This window comes from Danio rerio, chromosome 7, assembly GCF_052040795.2.
Source record: "Danio rerio strain M-AB ecotype USA chromosome 7, GRCz13ab, whole genome shotgun sequence".
NCBI lineage: Eukaryota > Metazoa > Chordata > Actinopteri > Cypriniformes > Danionidae > Danio > Danio rerio.
The window spans coordinates 64766097-64779334 of record NC_141027.1 but is presented as its reverse complement, the minus strand read 5'-3'; the positions used below and the strand labels follow the sequence as shown (position 1 = coordinate 64779334).

The window sequence follows — 13238 nt, the reverse complement described above, 5'->3', positions numbered from 1 at the left end:
GGTCTGTGTAGCTTGTGTTTTGGAGAACAGATAGCAGGTTGAAAGGCCAAAGGGCAAAAGGTCAAAGACAGCTGGTGGCATAAACAACAGCCGGTAAATCAGCTGAGCAAAAAAAATAAAAAAAAAATCAAGAGAGAGAAAGATGATCTTTACAACCTTCAAATTTAATTAGATTTTTACAGAATTATTAAGAAAGTCAAAAGGTGAACATAACTGGAACGTGACACAAAGCTTGGCACCAATGGTGTGTTTCATAAAAGTGACCAGCAAATCAAAACAGAGTTATTTATTTTTTTATGAAATATATCTTATGTGTTTTGTATCATTTATTCAATCGTGCACATTTTATTATTCATTCATTCATTCATTTTCTTTTCGGCTCAGTCCATTTATTAATCTGAGGGTCGCCACAGTGGAATGAACCGCCAACTTATCCATCATATGTTTTATGCAGCAGATGCCCTTCATGCCACAACCCATCACTGGGAAACATCCATACACTCATTCACACACATACACTACGGACAATTTAGCTTACGAAATTCACCCATAGCACATGTGTTTGTCTGTGCTGAAGCCAAATCTGGAGCTTATCTAACAAAATAACTTACGATAATGGCCCAAAAACTAGTACAGCCTAATTTATGTTATAGAAAATTATTAAATACACTTTTTTAAAAGAGGAAAATCAAGAGAAGCAAAAAATAAAAATAAATAAATAAATAAGAATGTAGTTAAAATTTTGTCGGTTGAAATTTATTTAGCAATATTTAGCTTGAATTTAATTGCATTATCTTTCAGTTTCTTAATATGTTTGGTGACTAAAATATTATTTTAATAAATATATCTGTTTAATAAATAAAATTTTGAACTCAATGGACAGTTTTTTCCTCCAGCCATTTAATACTTTTTTTTTTTTATCAAATAATGCATTTTCTGCATTTAAATAGCCCCTGTAATACTTATAAAAGGCATGTTTTGGTTTTGGGGGTCTCCAACAACAGGCTGACATGCATGTAAGGTCAACAAACTGTTTCATTGGTTTATAATATGCATTTATTTTTCCCTAATTATCCCAGCGACTCCCATATGATTCGTTCAGCAATTCAGTAGTTACCAAACCCCTCCTTAGCGTGATGCTAATCTGTACTGATTGCTCCAATGACCCACTCTGTTGTGATTGGTCAACTTTGTTTAGTGCGAGACAGGGAGAATCGGCCAGCATGGCTTATCAACATTGTTGAACTAGTCAGAGTGCAGAGTATTTGTGTGAGCCCAATGCAGGAGTGCATTAAAACAATGCAGTTTAACACCAGCATATTACTCTATTCTTAACCATAAATAATAACAATGACACACATTCATACAGCGGCAAAAGCTGAACTATTCTGAAACTCGCGAACTCATTTAAACTGAAAATCCCAAACGCATTTAAATCCATAAAGACATTGGTACATGTTGCGCTTTTAACAAGGCTTTCGATGCGATATGAAAATATAATGAGTCAACCATATACAGTACAAGCCGTTACAAGTAACAAAACACAATTAAATACATCACTTGTAAGATAGAGAAAACAAGGAGGTAATCATTTTAATTGCACTTACTTACACTTGTGAAATGGAGGAAGAAACTGGTCCATGAACTGTGTACTGTAAAGTTCCTGTCAAGCTCTGACAAAGTCCCATACATCAATAGTCTTTTCTCATCCTCCATTGAACAAATAGTCCACAAATCCCCTGTTGCAGGGTAGATCATTGCGTTAATAACCAGAACGTTCACTCATTTATGTCCACTCATCCTCAGTCATGATCAGTCCCACACACACCCGCACTCTGGTAGTTTCTGAAGGGAAATGTGCCTTCAAGTTTTACCGGACACGGCACTTCATATTTGGTATTGTTTTATGTAGATGTTGCTATGAACAGGCAAAAGATCCGAATAAATAGCGAATCATTTAAACGACTCAGAGTCAATTTTTTTCTTTAAAAAAATTAATATTTTTTAAATACAGTACACTTTCAGATTTCACCCTCAGCTGGATGTTTTCATTCACGTAGAGCTGTGTTACACACTGCATGGAAACTCATTTTCAAAAACTCATAATAGGGGCTCTTTAAAGCTTCTCTTGTGTCATTATTCTTCTCTGCTTTTAAGTTTGTGAGTAGCCTCATCGCATGCTTGTCTTCTCTTTTATAATTGTCTTCCTCTCCAAAAATTCACACATCAATGTCATGTAGAGTCCAACTGTCCACGGCGAATTAAGAACTTCCAAACAGTCATATTAGACTTAAGAGAAGAATAAAAAGGGTTTAGATGGAATAAATACCTCATTTCAGCATTTCCTCAGAAAGTCTGTAAGAGAGGTGGTCTTTGGGCCCATTAAGCATAACATGGAAAGACTGAGGTTGACTGTGTTGTACAGAGCCAAGTCCTGATACAGTCTGTTTGTTTTCCAGTGTTTTGGTTCCTTTTTACATTTTCTCGGTCTCCCTGGATCTGCTTAATGCAGTTTAGCACTCAGTTCCTGCACTGGCTCCCAGCGAGTCTGGCTGGAGAGGATCTAAAATAGAATCAATTATACCAATCAGGCTGTGAAATTGAAAACATCCTAGGTTGCATCACACAATGGATGTGGTGTGCCAGTCGAAGACTTGTAACATTCAGTAGACCCACTAATTTACATCACTCCTCGTTGCTTCCTCTTGTCTACGTGGACAAACACACACACACACACATGCACACGCTTACCAATGAATGTGTCAATCTGTTCCAGTGTTGCAGGAAGAGGACCAGGACACGACTGGAAATTGAGCCAACACTCACCTCACACCTAATATACAAACAGACAATGACACTTTTCCAAAAAACACACAACTGTCTGCTCGTAAGTAGTTTGGTAGCAAAGTTAACATTTATGTTTAGACTACAATAGCTCATTCTGCTTGGTGTACAGTTCATGCTGCCTTTTTTCCTACAAGCTGAATGTGAAATGTGGAATCAGTTTACAAAAAACAGTGACCATTTATTTAAAGATCAACATCTTAGAACAAATTCAAAACAGTTGATTTTGTTTGTATTATTTGTACAAAAGTACTGTAATGCTTTGTGTTCATCATGTAATTTAATGTGTGTTTTATAGCGCATTTTGGTAACACTTCATTTTGATGGTCCATTTGAGTATTAGTAGACTGTCTGCTCAATGTTCATACTGCTCCTTCAACAGGCATATAACTGACAATAGGAAACTTAGCAAGTACATGTCAACTTACACTAACCTCAACCCTAAGCCCAACTTAACAGGCTACTTATAATCTAATGAGAATTAGTTGGCATGTAAATACAATGTAACTTAGATTCAACAAACGAACCATCAAAATAGAGTGGTATCTGCATTTATTGTGTATAGCCATACATATATCTCCATCCACCAAATTGGCTCTATCACTGTCTCTCTATTAGCCATACACCCAAAGCGCTTCACAATCATGAGGGGGCTCTCTCCACACCGCCACTAGTGTGCAGCATCGACAATGGTGCCAGTGCACTCACCACACACCAGCTATAGGGTGAGTGAAGAGACAGTAATAGAGCCAATTCAGTGGATGGGGATGATTGTAAGGTCATCATAAAGGGAATTGGGCCAGGACACCGGGGTTACACCCCTACTCTTTTAGAAAAGTGCCATGAGATTTTTAATGATCACAGAGAGTCAGGACCTCGGTTTAACGTCTCATCTGAAAGATGGCGTTCACTGACAGTATAGACTGATTTAACGTGGCCGCCATTTAAAAGAGAAATATAGGTAGCTGTGGGAAGAAACCTGGAAGTATTGCTTGAATTCACTCAAAAACATTGTGTACCTGGCTGTATATTTTATCAGCGAAAAGAGAGTGACACAAACTTATCATTTCACTTCCGAGTGAAATCAAATTGATCTTCCGAGTGACCCGAATGTCCATTCTGAATGGATAGTGAAAATAAAAAGGGATATCAGACCTCATTTTCAGCTAAGTTAAGGGAAATGGCACTGGTTAGCTAATGTTTTCTTTTCCAAAAACACATTTTATATGCCATTTGTCAAACTCAAGTTAATAAACTGATTCTTTAACTAAATTAGACTCGTATCTTTACAGTGCATTCAGAAAGTATTGATATCACTTCACCCCCCCCCCCCCCTTTTTTTTTTGATCCAGCCTTATTCCAAAATGGATTAAATTAATTTATTTCCTCAACATTGTACACACAATACCCCGTAATGACATTGTGAAAAAAGAGTTTGTGAAATTGTTGCAAATTTATTACAAATAAAAAAGCTAAAAAAAATAACATAAGTATTCACACCCTTGCTCAATACTTTGTTAATGCATCTTTGGCAGCAATTACAGACTCAAGTCTTTTTGAATGTGATGCCACACGCTTGGCACACCTGTCTTTGGAAATTTTTACCCATTCCTCTTTGCAGTACCTCTCAAGCTCTATAAGGTTGGATGGGATGAGACGGTGTACAGCCATTTTCAGATCTCTCCAGAGATGTTCAATAGGATTTACTTCTGGGCTCTGACATGGCCACTCAAGAACATTTACCGAGTTGTGAAATCGCTCCATTGATATTTTGGCAGTGTGCTTTGGGTCATTGTCCTGCTGGAAGATGAACCCCTGTCCCAGTCTGAGGTCAAGAGCACCCTGAAGCAGGTCATTCAGGATGTCTCTGTACACGCTGCTTTCATCCTTCCCTCTATCCTGACTGGTCTTCCAGTTCCTGCTGCTGAAAAATATCCCCACAGCATGATGCTGCTAACACCATGCTTCATTGTGGGGGTTGTATTAGCCTGGTGGAGCGGTGCTTGGTTTCTCCAAACGGAACGTCTGGCATTCACTCCAAAGAGTTCAATTTTAGTCTCATCAGACCAGAGAATTTAGTTTTTTATGGTCTGAGAGTCCTTCAGATGCCTTTTGGCAAATTTCAAGTGGGGAGTGGCCTCCGTATGGCCACTCTACCATACAGGCCTGATTGGTGGATTGCTGCACAGATGGTTGTCTTTCTGTAAGTTTCTCTTTTCTCCACAGAAGAACACTGGAGCTCAGACAGAGTGACCATCGCGTTATTGATCACCGCCCTGACTGAGGCTCTTCTCCCCCGATCACTCAACTTAGATGGCCGGCCAGCTCTAGGAAGAGCACTGGTGGTTCCAAACATCTTCTACTTAGCAGCAGAAATGTTTCTGTAACCTTCCTCAGCCTTGTGCCTCTAGACAATCCTGTCTTGTAGGTCTACAGACAATTCCTTTTTCTTTATGCTTGCTTTGTGCTTTGACATGCACTGTCAACCCTGGGACCTTATATAGCCAGGTGTATGCATTTTCAAATCATGTCCAATCAACTGAATTTACCACAGGTGAATTTCAGTCAAACTGCTGAAACATCTCAAGAATGATCAGTGCAAACAGAATGTACCTAAGCTCAATTTAGAGCTTCACGGCAAAGGCTGCGAATATTTATGTACATGTGATTTTTCAAGTTTTTAATTTTTAATAAATTTGCAACAATTTCAAAAACTCTTTTTTCATGTTGTCATTATGGTGTATTGTGTGTAGATTTTTTAGGAAATAAATTTATTTAATCCATTTTGGAATAAGGCTGTAACATAAACAAATGTGGAAAAGCTATAAATACTTTCTGGATACACAAAAAACAGTCTTGAGCCCAAAAGATTCCAATGTCTGCTGCCGCTTGTGTGTAAAGAATAAGGTCAATACCATGCTAATAGTATTAGCATGTACACTGAAAGTACAACCCTCAGTGCTGGAAAACACCACACGCCAGTGATGATTTATTCCTGAGCGATTCGTTTATTTTGAACAAATCTATTATGTAACTCAAGAACAATGAGAACTCTGAGGGAGTAATTCCTTTATTCGCACATGCGTACATTTGTGAAGGTGAAGGAGAAGATTAGTTCCTTTTTGGATTCCTTTTATTGGATTTAAGTTGTTTATTCATCAGATGAAAGATAGAAGTGAATCATATGCAGTAAGAGCCAGAAAAAATGTGATCTGTTCATCTTCCGAGTCCTCGGTTTGAGTATGTCTTTATATGCGGTCACATGATGGAGCAACGCAAAAACCCATAGATTTAAAAGGGAAACAAATAATGGTCTTTTCAGCTTAGACTGTGTGCATTGGTTAGGATTATATGAGACTGTCTCGTGTGAATCAACAACTCAAATTTGAATACATGTCAGAAGAGCTGAGCTAGGCTAAAATAAAACGTAAAAATGAAGGATCAATTTTTCTATCTTACAGCATTCTACTCATGACTTGTTTGTAGTGTGATGAACATTTGGGCAGTGACTTTTTTATAATATTTTGGCAAATTGAATGAAATTATTTTTGTTTATCTCGAACTAGACTTAAATGTTCTGAAGTTCCCATCACTACCATACACTCTACCATTTACACACTAAGGCCAGTTTAGTTGATCCAGTTCACCTATACGGCATGTCTTTGGACTGGAAACCGGAGAACCTGGACAAACTACACACAGAAAGTCTTCCTGGTCCAGCCAGGACAAGCAATCTTTTTGTTGTGAGGCAACATACTGCCACCAATAGAACAGTCTTATATAAAATAACCAAGTCACTTCTTTCACATTTTTTTCCCAATGGTTTTTATTAGTCATGTTTTTTTTTCAGGCCATTTCATTATTTCAGTGATTATTTCATATTTTCAACTGCTTTACGCATGTATATGGCAAAGCTCATTGTTCTCCATGAAAATTGCTGATTGGCATGGGCAATGATCCCATAGAAGAAACCTCAGGTGGCAGAAGGAGCTTCTGCTAAATGTTTGTTTCCATTCTTCTGTACAGCTTTATAAGAGTTAAAGCTCTTTCTAAAGCAAACATCTCCCAAAAACATCTCCTAAACCATGGCACTTCTTTCACTGACTTCTGTACACACTTTGGGTTCAGTCTTTTTCTATTTTGATGATGAACAAATTGATTTCATTGGACAAATCAAATGTCATTAAACCTCCATTAAGTGAAATTTGGACTCTTTCTCTTTCCACACAACATGCTTCTCAGCAAAGGTTAGTCTTTTGATTCATTCTATTGATGAATGTTTGGTCACTGGATGGTTTTCAGTACAAATTCTTTTAATCATAGAGAAACTTTATGTCAAGATCCAGATATTTACCCTTTTTAGTGCTCTTTAGTTGAGCTGTACTGTTTAACCAATGCCTGTCAAGATTCTCCACATTATCCTGTACGTCTCTTGTATTTGGCCATCTTCTCTTGTTGGCTGAAAGGGTCAGGAGCACAGTTTTGTCAAAGATGAGGCTATCAACACCACATGCTTTTAAGAAATGGGGCCATCAGACCTTTTTTCCTACTTAACAATTCATATATGCTGAATGTAATGCTGTTTTGTTCTACATTTACACTTATTGACATAAATGGCTCCCATTTACATCCCTGTAAACTTTCAGTTCCATTTAAGGTATAGTATAGCTGAAAAAAAGCTCTTTCAAACGTTTTTCATCAGAAACAAATGGTTCAGAACAGTTCTATCAGGATCCACAAAATGTTGTTCTATGGCAGGAGTTCCCATACTTTTCAGCCTGCGAGCCCCAAAATAACAATGCCAGGGACTCTCAACCCTCAATATTCTCTGAGGTGGTTATAACTATAGGTTCCACTTTATGTTAAGTGTCGCTTATACCTGGAACTTACACGGTAACTAGATGTGTAAGTAGTATGTAACTACAGTGTATGTACACAGTGGTACATAGTATTTACTTTTGTATTACTAGTTTAACTACACAGATGTAACACACTCTGAATAAGCTCAAATGTGTAACAGGACGTTAATAACACAATCTTCTGGCTACATAATTTGCGATCTCTTTAAATATATGTATATAGGGCTATGTTTTCATAATGAGCCTATGTTGATGTTTTAGGAGGGTGTGAGTTTTGTAGTTCATTGTAAGTGAAGAGTTTGGTTGCAAAACGTGATAAACACCATTTTATTACATTTGGATTTTGTTATTGGAAACAATAACACTGTTCAGATGTTCCTTAATCTATTTGTAAATTGCTGCCATTAATAACATTTAAGAATGTACATTTTAGGCCTACTACAAAATGTATTTTTTCACAAAACGTGATATTCGCCAGACCAGTTTCTTTACAAAGTGCGATATAACAGTTATAAAACGTTCAAGATGCTGCGCGAGCTCAGCATTCCCTGGGAAGAGAGTCTCCGCCGGTGAAGTGTTCCGAGTTTGCTCGTTGATTTATCGATAGAAGATGAAGCCTTCAACTTTACAAAAATGTATAAAAGCGCTACGAAAGTGGACCAGAATAAAATACTTCTATGTCTGTCAACAATACGCAAATGCAACATTGTCTCCGCTGATGTCAAGAGGAAGACCAGGGGTCCGTTCTTCGTACGTGGATTTCTCAATTAGCTGGATTTGGATATTGACGATTTGATACGATCTAGGATCGTTTCGTTCTTCAAAGCTGATCCGAGAGTTGTTGTCATAGCAACAGTTCTGCTAGGTCAAACCTGATCGGGAGCAGGTTCAATTCATATAAACAGGATTAGATCGGCTCAGTTCAAGCAAAGATAATACAGAATGTATGTTCTGAATTCTGATATTTTCTTACAGTAGTAGTTATATACACTTGGGAAAATGGTACATATTTTTTAACTATATATATATATATATATATATATATATATATATATATATATAAAGTTATAGTCATTAATAAAATAAATAAAGTTATACATATTAATAAAACTTATGCAATCTGCACCCTCGAAATGAAAGTACAAAGACTGCCACCTGGGGGTGCAAAGAGAAAACTTATTGATATGAACGCTTTAGATCGCTTTAGTACAAATTGTGTATAATAGAAATGCAGAATATGTGATTTTTTTTAAAGCAATAATACATTTATGCAGTCATAAACCTGTTTTGACAGTTAATAGAGATTTGATGCTTCACAAAAGTTGGAGACACCTTTACCAATATCAAAATGCTTTTGTAAACAACCAGTTATTCTTTACACCGATTAAAAAACGGCTACTATAATATAGACAATATTTTCTAAATGCAGAACTAAATACATTGATTTGCATTGAAATACATGATGAATACTCTTGTCTTGACAAATGAAAGTGTAAAGCCTGCAGCTCACAACAAATGTGGAAGGTTCTTGCGTGTCATATTTAACAAACCATTTACTGCTAATTTGATGTAATTTTACTCACATGGATAATTGAATATTAATCAGATGATGTCATTACGCTGCTATGCCGTCAGCCAATCGTTGCATTGCTGATCATGATTTCGAGGATCGATAGATCTGTCCTTCATAACACACGCAGCGATCTCAGATCAGTTCATCCAGACATTCTAATCTGATTCGCGAACTTGTTTGAAGAACCAAATTAGTGAGAGATCAGTTATCAAGATTAAAAGATCCAGGATCTGCCAAATAATCTTAGATCATTTAAGCGAGGTATGAAGAACGGACCCCAGGGAGCGCCTATTTTCTGCTCTCCTCCCAATCACAAGATACCTGTTTACAAGGCTACATTTCCAAGTGTACTTTGTAAGTTTATTTTGAAATAATTTCTAACATGTAGCTGAGTAACCTATCTGGAGATTTGTTTATGCGGTTGCACCTATTATTTATAGCCTAAAACCTCACGTTAATTCTTGTTGTTGTTGATTTATTATTAGGGAACATAAAGGGCACAGGTTGTTACAAAGAAAAATGAACGATTTTGCTTTTTCACAACAACCAATAAATAAGCTATTACTATAATTATAATTATTATTATTATTAATACAGTGAAATAATTTATTAAATATGACAGGGCAAGGCGAGCTTGTGTCGGGGACTCTCTGCAACAGAGAACTGTGACACCGCGGCTCCACTCACTCTGATCATACAGGTTTGGCTTTTAGCTGAGGTGTGAAGGAGCCGCCCTTCACTCTTTCTGTAACAATCTACAAGTCTTAAGTAATCATGTCAAACAACCAACATTTTTCAAAATGGATATATCTCGTTTTGGAACGAAACTCTTCAAGTTTTCTATGACATTCTCTATAATAGTCACTAACTACAAGTATACCAGTGCTGTCACATAATCAACAGTACAGTACTGTCTGTGAGCAACTTGATGTTTAATGCCTCTTTTAATGTAGCATTGAAATCTTCATAAACTGTATACTTACAGCATTCAATAAACTGTTGTAAATTACTCTGCAGCGGAGTTTCCAAACACATTCCTGAAGCACCACCACCCATATTCCACAGTATCCTTTATCAAACACACATAGTCATCTCATTAGTGTGGAGACCTGAAATAGATGTGTCAAAAGATATGCAAAATGTGCAGATCTTGGGCTCCTTCATTAACATGTTTGAGAAAGAGTGCGCTACACGCATACACCTGTGACCTCATTAGATCAGTGTTACTGCGCCACTGCATCTGTGTGTGTCTTGCTCCTGTTGCTTTAGCAAAATTATTCATTTTTATTTAATGAAGTAGTATGAGTGATCCTGCTGGTATTATGTCTGTATCATTTAATTTTAAACGTATCATTAAAATCAACTCTTCTCACATGAAAGAAATGTTGATGTTTTTTTGTTTGTGTTGTGCATGTGTGGTCCTGGTATTTATCATGAGTATCAAATAACCCAACAAGCATAGAAATAGCATTAGTTTTATTTGTAATACTTTACAATGCCAGTACATGAATTATGTTGTATTAATATGTCAAGTAAACATTTATTTATTATGAATTAATGATGAGTTAAGGTCTGTGCTAATCATGAACTAACTTTAATTAAATGATTCACAAGAGTTCATTTGAGAAAAAAGCTGCGGTCACCCTGGACTTTTTTCCTCATAGACTTCCAATAATACACACATGAATGCATCAGACCGGAAACGCAAGGTCATGCGTCAAGTTTCGCAGGTTGCTGCAAAGTTCAAGCTCGGTGAACTCTGACCTGCGAAATCGCATCACATGACTGCGTGACACCAATCGAGGATCAAAACATGACCTCTCTAGACAGAAATTTAAAACATGGAGCAATCTCTTGCTTTTTTAAATGACTAAACATCATTTAATCGTTTAATCCTGCCCATTTTCTCAGCGCCATACGACAGAATTTCGCATTATCAAACTCTAGTGTGACCACAACTTAACGGCTACCTTAATTACTTGAGAGTGCTTGTTGTTAATTAATGTATTATTAATTAACATTTCAGTTTGAGTTAATGTAACCAATATGAACTCATGAGTTGTTAATTTATCTTTACTTGGAGGGGCACAGCGTTGCCAGATTTACGATAATTATCATATTTGTACGATTATTTCGTCCTCTGTACGATCAATAATGAAAAAAATCTATAATGTACTATTTCAAAATTTTGTTTCATTGTAATCTTAGGGCTTCTATACTTATTGATCTAATTGCATCATTTTTCTACTGCCTGTGAGGAGAACGTTATTTAAAACATTACATTTTCTTAGCCAATCAACATGGAGAACGGCTCTCTCTCACGAGTTAACATTAATGTTGCCTGCAGCGATGCTCAAATCAGTAGTTTTCAGGTTAAGATCGATAGTTTAAGCACTAAAGTAAAAAAAAAATAGTGTTTAAAAGGAAGGTGAGAAGGACAGGGTAGTTTGCCTTTGATGTTCTAATTTTTCCCCATTAAGACATGTCATGTGAATGTGTTTTTCCAAAGTTAATCTCGTCAAAATAAAGCCACGAAATTGGCTCATTACTGATACTCTGAATGGGCTGGTGCACACCTCAGAGTGTGTGAACAATATGGGAGGGTGCACTGCTTTCAAGCCAACCAGCACTATGTTGCAATCCATTATGGCATCCAATTTGTACCGCAAAGTGAATCCCACAACATCTGGCAACACGGAGGTATCCGATGACAGCAACTCAGAGGTTGAGTTTGAACCTTCCTACTTAGGTACGTTTAGTTGTTGTTTTTCCATGTATTTTCAAAATGCTATTTGTCTGGATAATAGCTGTATACTCTCCGTTTGACTCGTATACGCTAATTTTCCTCCAAATAAGATAATTTTGAGGTTCTGGTACGATACTTTGACATTTCCAATCTGGCAACAGAGCCCCCTGTTGTGCCTCATTTAATGATCTCTGACTGGAGATGATGAGACTATTTGACTGGTCCGCCAGATTACAGGAGGCTCGCTCGCCTCCATCAGAGTGGGCGATCGGTCACTGAGTATGCCATCTTGTTCAAAACCCTAGCAGCATCCTGTGACTGGAATGAGGGGGCTTGTTGATCCGTTTTCCGTGCAGGCCTAGAAGAGGACATCCAGGATGAGCTCGCCACTCATGAACTGCCACATAACTTTGATCTTATTAATTTGGCTCTATGCATTGAGGTTTGCCTTAATCGCCGACACCAGCGTAAGCTCCTCTGGCAGGACGGAGGGCACCCTTTTATCTTCCACCTTTTTTGCTCTGCCTGACCCTAAACCCATGAAAGTTTGTCATTTGCGGTTAACAACCCAAGAGAAACAACAGCGTCTGGCCTGGGGTTTGTGTCTTTATTGTGGCAAACTTGGACACTCTGTCACAGTCAGCCCAGGAAAAGCCAAAGCCCACCAGTGAAACGGGGTATCCTGGTGGGCGCTATTCTCCTTCAGTCCCCCTCCTCCCGTACTCTGCTACCCGCATTGGTTCAGTATAAAGGTTCTACCAATGCCTGTTCTGCTCTCCACGACTCGGGAGCAGAAGGAAACTTCATGGACAGCGCTGTGACCATCCAGTGGGGTATTTCAGCCATTCTTCTCCCTGAGCCCATCCCTGCCCGTTCCCTTGATGGTACCCTGATTGCTACGGTCTCCAATGCTACTCCCTCCATAAGTCTAGTTATATCTGGCTATCACCGTGAGGTTAACACACTGTACCTTTTTGATTCTCCCAGCGCTCCCATAATTTTGGGACATCCCTGGTTGGTGCAGCATGGCCCTCATGTGGATTAGTCTGGTAATTCTGTTTTGTCCTGGAGTCAGTATTGTCTTGAGTCTTGTCTTGGTCCTGCCCCGTTTCCTGTTTCTGTGTGTCCTGTTTTGCAGGTGAATGCAGCAGATCTGACAGGGGTTCCGGCGGAATACCGCTATCTGAGTCTTGTGTTTAGCAAGTCCTGGGCCACC

General features: G+C 38.0%; 1 long non-coding RNA gene across 1 annotated transcript in view; it reads right to left on the bottom strand.

The window, feature by feature from the left end:
- Nucleotides 1-1987: 1987 nt before the first annotated feature.
- LOC147843243 (uncharacterized) overlaps nt 1988-13238 on the bottom strand; it is a 36219-nt gene continuing 24968 nt past the window's right edge. The window contains exons 2-4 of the long non-coding RNA XR_015496422.1: nt 7199-7303; nt 2752-2833; nt 1988-2563 (exon numbers count right to left, since the gene is read on the bottom strand). This is a non-coding gene — a long non-coding RNA (uncharacterized LOC147843243). The remainder of the gene's footprint in view (nt 2564-2751; nt 2834-7198; nt 7304-13238) is intronic.